The 7,676-nt window shown below is 43.9% G+C and overlaps 1 protein-coding gene across 6 annotated transcripts in view; it reads left to right on the top strand.

The window, feature by feature from the left end:
- The first annotated feature begins 1,701 nt into the window (after window positions 1-1,701).
- The window catches only part of LOC309336529 (contactin-6-like), a 193,849-nt gene continuing 187,874 nt past the window's right edge, over window positions 1,702-7,676 (top strand). For 3 of the 6 annotated variants that reach the window (XR_014154051.1, XR_014154052.1, XM_081852436.1), the window contains exon 1: window positions 1,849-2,258. The gene's annotated coding sequence lies outside the window, so the exon portion shown is untranslated. Of the gene's footprint in view, window positions 1,797-1,848; window positions 2,259-2,606; window positions 2,710-7,676 lie in introns of those variants that run through there. The other 3 variants (XM_081852433.1, XM_081852432.1, XM_081852434.1) reach the window with 3 other exon arrangements.

Genomic DNA, 7,676 nt, shown 5'->3' with positions numbered 1-7,676 from the left:
CAGTGCCCCTATATAAGCCCTTGGCAACAATGGGAGGTTATAGGGTTGCATTTTAACTTCTCAGTATATTGGATTGGAGCTGAAGCCTTCGTCTTTGGACTGTTCATGTGTTTCACTTTCTTTTTCCTTTTCGCTTTCCTATTTGCTAAGGATTAGGATGGAACAGAAAGTGAGTAGATTCTCCCTCCTTGAAAAGTGAGGAATGGTCCCCTGATTGTTTATACATAGCACATAAAGGATACTGGACACCCATTATCAGCTAAGCACAAAGATTGTGAGCTTTGGCGTCCAAGCTGCCTCTGAGTTGTATGGCACCTTCCCAGCACAAATTCCTCCACAGAATGAAGACTGCCATCGATGCAATGAATTTGGAGGATCCTGTCTCAGGAGAAGTAGGGATTTTGAAGGAATTTGACAGGATTTTGATAAGATTGTCAACATTTCTGAGGGTGGGGTTGTTGGTTTGTTTTGTAGAAGTGACACCTTTACACTTGACATAATTTCACTGCTATATTTTTTCAGAGCCATGGAACCATGAGCAAGGGAGAATGATGTGATGCTTAAACACACCCACCCACCCACCCACACCCACCCACCACCTACTACCAATTGTACAGACTTGTTTCTGTACAATTCTATATAATTGCATTGTTAAAGATTTATATGCAACTTTCAGTATAAGGTTATATAATAAATACTATACTATACAGTGGTGCCTCGCAAGACGAAAATAATTCGTTCCGCGAGTCTCTTCGTCTTGCGGTTTTTTTGTCTTGCGAAGCACCCCTATTAGCGGCTTAGCGGATTAGTGCTATTAGCGGATTAGCGGCTATTAGCGACTTAGCGGCTTAGAAAAAGGGGGGGAGGAAGCGAAAAAGCTCGCAAGACTCGCAAGATGTTTTCGTCTTGCGAAGCAAGCCCATAGGGAAATTCGTCTTGCGAAGCGCCTCAAAAAACGGAAAACCCTTTCGTCTAGCGGGTTTTTCGTCTTGCGAGGCATTCGTCTTGCGGGGCACCACTGTACTATACTATACTATACTATACTATACTATACTCAGGGCTTCCCCCCCCCCCCAGTCAGAGCTCACCAGAACTCAGTTCCAGCACCTCTCAGGTGGGCGCCATTGCCATTATAAGATAACAAGGGAGGCGTTTACGGTGAGTTCTGCCAGCTCTTTTTCTAGAAAAATAGCACTGACTGTACTATATATTATATATGTAATATAAGGAGAGCCAGAGTGGTGTAGTAGTTAGAGCACTGGACTAGGACCTGGGAGACCAGGGTTCAATTCCCCGCTCAGCCTGGAAGCTCACTGAGTGACCTTGGGCCAGTCACAGCCTCTCAGCCTAACCTACCTCATAGGGTTGTTGTGAGGATAAAATGGGGAGGAGGAAAACCATGAATGCCATCTTGAGCTTGTGGTAGAAAGGTGACAAATAAATAAATATAATTAATATGGGAAGCATGTCAGTATGCTACTGTATTATTTAGACAAGAACATTATCACATACACACATCATACTGTATATAAAACAGGTAGAGATATAATACAAGATAGATACACGTACCATAGTAGGATTAAATATTAAATGAGGACTGGAGTATTGCTTTATTTTAGATACATGCTTGGCAAACCTAATCCTTTATAGTGAACAGTGCAGGTTTATGAACAGGGACCAGGCAAAACCCTCCCTGTTCCTGTTAGAAATTTAATACATTAGTTAGTGACCCAGATTTCAAGATGAGAAGGAGCTTTTAATACCTGGCAGGAGCTCACATCTGTGTGGAAAAAATGGTAAGAACATTTGATCTATCATGCTGAGGGTGTGACATACAGCTTTGTGTTCTCTCTCTCTCTCTCTCTCTCTCTCTCTCTCTCTGTGTGTGTGTGTGTGTGTCCTTGTATTGCAAGGGAGACAAGTAGAGAACTAATTTGAAAATGTGTAGGATTTTTGTATCCCTGCATTCCAAGCACTAGCCACATTTTTGTCCCTGTGCCCTAATGGTGCGGGTCCTTGTCGTGGATGCTGTGGGAAAGCCATGCCTTTCACAGTTAATCCCAGCCAAGAGATAGAGGATGCTCAGCGGATAAAAGGCTTGCAGTCCCAGCTGGGGAAAGAGTTCCATTATTTCCCAGCTGCATAGGACATTCTGCACGGCTCGGTTTTGCCTGGATGAGCAGTGTGGCTTTCCGAGAGCTTGTAGCAGTTTGGCAGAAAACTGCAAAAGACCCTGAGACGTTTGGCTGCTAAGATCTGTAAGTACAAAATTGGGCTGTCTGTTGCAATGTGAATAATGCTGGAAGGGAAGCTTCATTTTCTTTTGTCTCTCCAACACTCCCCCTCCCCCCCCCCGCCGCCTTGTAGTGATTTGCATTAGCATAAGAGAGATAGAGAATAAAGGAGACTGACTGATTGCCCTTCTCTTTATCTTTAACCATTGCATTTTATAGAGAAAGAGAAGGGTCTGCTGCGTTTCTCTTAAATCTGTGTTCATGCGAGGGGCAAAACATTTATAAAAGAGGGTGCTGATACACAGACACCAGAATAGGCATATTTCTGAGTATCTTCCGACAGCTCGTGTGTGTGTGTGTGTGTGTGTGTGTGTGTGTGTTGGTGTGCCCGCGTGCAGCATTTAATGGGTAGCACACAGGATGACAGTGCTGATTTTAGCACTTGCACATGGCTTTAGACCCTCGCGTTTAAAAGGTAAGGAAGATCACAGTGGCTTGTTTCATTTTCCAACTGTTCCAACATATGCAAAGCGCTAAATGTCTCTTTTCAGCTCATTTCACTGAGTTTCAAGGAGGAAGTATCCTCACTAGGAGAGTGCTCAGTGGATCTTTTCTTTTCTGTTGATTTGGACCAGAAAACAAAATGTCAAATTAAAATGAACTGAAGTTCATAAGGCGGGGGATTGGTGTGGTTGTTTTCCCCCCACTTAGAGATCAATAAGTTGTGTTTCTGTCGCTTCATTTGTATGCTAGATGAGCTGTTGTATGTTATGAAAAGTTTGGAATGCTTACAGTACCAGAAACTAGAAGATGTGTGTGCATTTTATGCCAAAAGTGCAGTGCTTGATGGAGCAGTTTGTGGTTTCTGCAAGTGGGTGTGATAAAGGCTTCTGTGTGGATTCAGACATTTGTTACTTCTTTAAATAGTCTCGCCTTTCAAACACATCATTTAGTGCACGGTGAACAGTATAAGGCAAGGATAAGCCAATGTAGTGCCCTCCCAAATGTTGTTGGAGCCCCTGCTATCAACCCCAGCCATTCTGGCCAGGGGTGGTCCGAGTTCTAATCCAGAAACCTCTAAGGGGCACCATGTTGGCTGTCCCTGATATAAGGGCCTTAAGACACGTGAGCTATCGAAGGCCAGGTCAGTGGTCCTGTTCATTGGCATAACCTCACTGAGTTCAGAATTGCAGAAAAGGTGTGGTCATTTATATGCTGATTAAGAAGCTCCCTTCATTTAGTGCTGAACTGCATCGAACTTGCCGATGAGGCAAATACAAAGATGTGTCCTGTGAGTTGAGAAGTGCGGGAAGCAGCAGGGAGCTTCAGACAGAACCCTAGAATATTGTTTTTTAATGCATCCATCATTTATTTATTAACTAAAGAGAACTACATTTTTGCATGCATTTCAAAAAGTGTTTCCATTGCAAAAAATAAATAAATAAAAATTATTTATTTTTGTTGGTTACCAGGAGATAGAGGGTCCGTTCTCAAAGAACCTTTAGTTTTAGCCATTTGTATCATGTGGGAAGAGGAAAGGGGGGGGGAGAAATTAAAGTAACCCGTGAGAGAGAGAGAGAGAGAGAGAGAGAGAAAGGGAGAGAGAGACTCTACCACTGAAATGTCCACTTGGAATGCTGAGCATGAAGGCAACACAGCCACAATATATCTTCATCAGTGAGAAGCAGCTGCCTCTGCTTTGGTGTTCAGTGGCTTCATGTAAATGATTCAAGGCTCTCATTCTACACAGAATCTAGGTGTTGTTTTTTAAATACACACTGAGCCACATTTCATGATGATGGTGATGCTTTTGGTGTGTGCAGAAACTATAGGTTGCATCAATATTTGATGTGTGAATTAGAATTTGAGCTGGGGCGGTTTGAGTGTACCCATTGGCTGGTGGAGGAAGAGGAGTGCGGAGGGAGTGCACCCCCCCCAGTGGAGTGCCATTGTGGCTGCCCCCCGGCTGCGCTGGGCGGCACGCCCCCAGGGCCCATGCCATGCCCCCAGGACATGCGCCAGCCCCGCCCCCACCTGCTCTCCCCCCTCCGTCACTGGGTATACCTTAGAATGTGAGGTAACTAAAGTTCCTCTGCTTTCCCTCCCCAAACCAACAAGAACCGCAAAAGCCTTGCTGCTATGTCAAACTATGTCACGGGGTAGGATAATTCCCAGAGGTATTCTGGGTTGTGGCAGCGGGCAGATGACTGCCCTCATTTGGCTTCTACGAAAGGGAGGTTTAAAGAATATATAGCCCATCATTATTGCCCTAGAAATTACGGAGAGCAAAAGAGAAGCCCAATATGAGTGTTGCCGCCAGCAGTTTATATAGAAACTCACCACAAGCTGAATTAATGGTTAAAAAACAACTTTCTGAGGAGGTACGGGAGTCTGCGTGGAGTAGTAACCAACTTCTCCATCCAGTACACACCTCTGAATCAGAACTTCAGAAGCTGGCCTAGTGAATTACAACTGCTTGTCTTAAATGGGCTGCCTGCCATATATTTAGTTGACAATATATGATTATTTTTTTAATGAACTGCTCTGAGGTTGGTTGGTTTTTACAAATTACAAACGGGGCTAATAATTGCTTCTGTTGTGTGACATACTCTTTCCGCTGCTTAGGTAGAATTTTCTTTCCTACCTTGAGTGAGTGTTGGTTATATTTTCTGCTGTCTCTGGAGAGTCATGTGATGACAGTTATTCTCCCTGTGGTTCTTGTGCCATTACCTTTTGGACAGTCTTGCTGGGGTACCCAAACTAGTTATGGTTTCATCCCTCTCAGCTTCTCCCTATGGCTCATCTGCTCTTACAGCTGCAAAAGTGACTCTGGGAGTAAATCTTCGGTGTCTGCAATTTCATCTTAGTGACTGTTCGCTTTCTACTTGTACTCTGTATGACCTGAGATATCCTGAAGTCTCTGAGACTGTTCCAGGGTGTCATTGGCTGCCTTGGCTTTGAATCATTACATTTGAATTTCTGAGGAGTGGTCTCAGTATTTTGGCTTTTTATCATAGAATTTCTGTTTTTCTTTTTTGACAATCCAGCTTTGTTTCATCCTATGATGATCTGCCGCTCTAAGCTTCAGAAATGAGTCTTTGGCAGGTATCCTGGATTTGAGCCTTCTTCTCCTTAGCATTTGAGCGGGCAAGTATCCCAATTCCATGGGTAGTTTAGTCACCCATAGTATGGATCTTGTCAATGTTGCTTGACATTGGTCAGTATCTACTTTGCAGTTTGAACACATTTCTCTGCCAGAGCATTGGATTGTGGGTAATATGGACTGCTGGTAGTGTGCATCAAACCCCACTCTTTTGCAAATCCATGGGATTCTTCAAATTGGGATCCATTGTCAGGAAATAATTCATCACAAATGTCATGCCTTTGTCTGGTTTGTTATAGCACTGGATGAGGTGTTTTTCAATTACTTCAATGTAACAGCTACAGTATAATAATCAACCACTAGCAAGTAATGCTTTCCTTCCAGTTCAAATAGTTCTGTAGCCAGTTGCTGTCAGATTCTGCGGGACATCTCCTTAATTATCATGGTTTCTTTGTTCTGTTTTTGTTGTTTTGAACAAGTACAGCTGTCTCCAACCATCCTCTGTTCATGCCAGGCCAGTAGAGCATATCCCTTGCTCTTCTCTTGCACAATACCATCCCAAGGTGTCCTTTGTGGACTCTTTCCAGCTTCTCTGGAATTGCTTTTGGCATCATTTTCTATTGTTTGTTCTGTCTTATCATTCCAGAATTTTCTTATAGCCAAAGGAACTTGATGCCTCTTGCTAAACCACCCTCTACTTATCTCCACTAGCTTTCAAGATATTCATTACATTCTCTCTCTCTCTTCTTTCTGCATTATTTCTTCTAGTTTTTTTGTGGATGCAGGCAGGTGTTGTGATGTCATGTGCACATGTTCTTCTAAGTTTTCTTTTCTTCGCGTTGACATTTTCCACACAGTTGTGTGAGAGCAGATCAGCTATGGTTACTCTTATGCTGCACTGTTGCAGTTTTAAGATCATGTGCTGAAGACTTGGTGGAGCAGAAGTTAGAGGTTTCTTTAGTATGCTTTTGAGGGATTTGTGATTGGTTTCTGCAGTTTCAAATTACCCATAAATGGTGCTGATAAAATTTCTGACACCCAGCAAGGGTAGCAAATAGTTCTTTTTCGATTTGGGCATAATTCTAATGAATAAGAATTATGAAGTATGCACCACAGGAAGCCCTTCCTGTAGTGTTGGTATCAGTCTTTCTCAAGAGATTATGGAGCAGTGTGCCACCGAACAGCGCCTAGTGCAGTGTTTTGGTCTGTTTGTTGAGTAATACAGTGGTACCTCAGGTTAAGTACTTAATTCGTTCTGGAGGTCCGTACTTAACCTGAAACTGTTTTTAACCTGAAGCACCACTTTAGCTAATGGGGCCTCCTGCTGCCGCCGCCGCACCGCCAGAGCACGATTTCTGTTCTCATCCTGAAGCAAAGTTCTTAACCTGAAGCACTATTTCTGGGTTAGCGGAGTCTGTAACCTGAAGCGTATATAACCTGAAGTGTATGTAACCCGAGCTACCACTGTACTCTGAGCTCCAAGCACCCGCTGAAGCAGGCAGATAGTGGAAGGTTGACTGGGGGCTGCCCTGCATAAAGTGGGCAGCACCCGACCAGTGAGACATGATTACCTCTCCCACCAATAAAGGCAGCTTGTGGTGCTCATACCTTATGTCAATCAGGTTGAGCTTATAACCGCTGCCTCCCGTGTTATTTTTGCTGCATTAGCAGCCCCGAAGTGACCTTTCTGGGGCACAAGCCTGGGCAGTATATACTCAGGTCTTGGGCTGCCCGGATGGCAAGACCGTCTTCTCAGTCTCACTGATGTGGTCCAAAGGAAAGCAGAACAATACATTTAGCACCAGTTTGGCTGCAAGAGTTTTCAGAAGGAGGCATCTTCCATTCCTGTATGTAGTGGAGAGTTTCCTGCTAACTGCCCCCTCTATATGTAGTGCCACGCATCATACCCCATCCCAATCCTAAAGGTATCCCAGTGCCCCAAAGCATTTGGAGGGCTGCAGATGGAAATGGGGGCAGCAGAAACCTCAGTCTGTGAACAATCACTCTGTCCTGTTCATGGAAGGAAAGTTGAGATCCAAGGCATAATAAGGAGGTGGGAGTAGTTTCCAACATAACTTGCATACGTTCAAATGTCTATGCCTGTGCCTTCAAAGGTACATGTGCAGGTATTGTGACTTAAGCCTCTGCTTGCACCATTGCAGCACCTAATGTGGATAAGAGGGAGCTGTAAGTTTCAAAGCAGAATAAGAGGTTCTTAAACATGACACTAGAAAGTTCAGTCTTGGAGAAGCAAGGCCACATAAAGGCTTGGCCAAGAAGAATGCAGTCCACTATTTCATATTGTCCAATATTTGGCTCAAGCAAATGTTGGATCCCAA

The sequence above is a fragment of the Podarcis erhardii genome (genome assembly GCF_964252035.2).
Source record: "Podarcis erhardii genome assembly, chromosome: 2".
Taxonomy (NCBI): Eukaryota; Metazoa; Chordata; class Lepidosauria; order Squamata; family Lacertidae; genus Podarcis; species Podarcis erhardii.
This window is presented reverse-complemented; position numbering and strand designations above follow the sequence as displayed.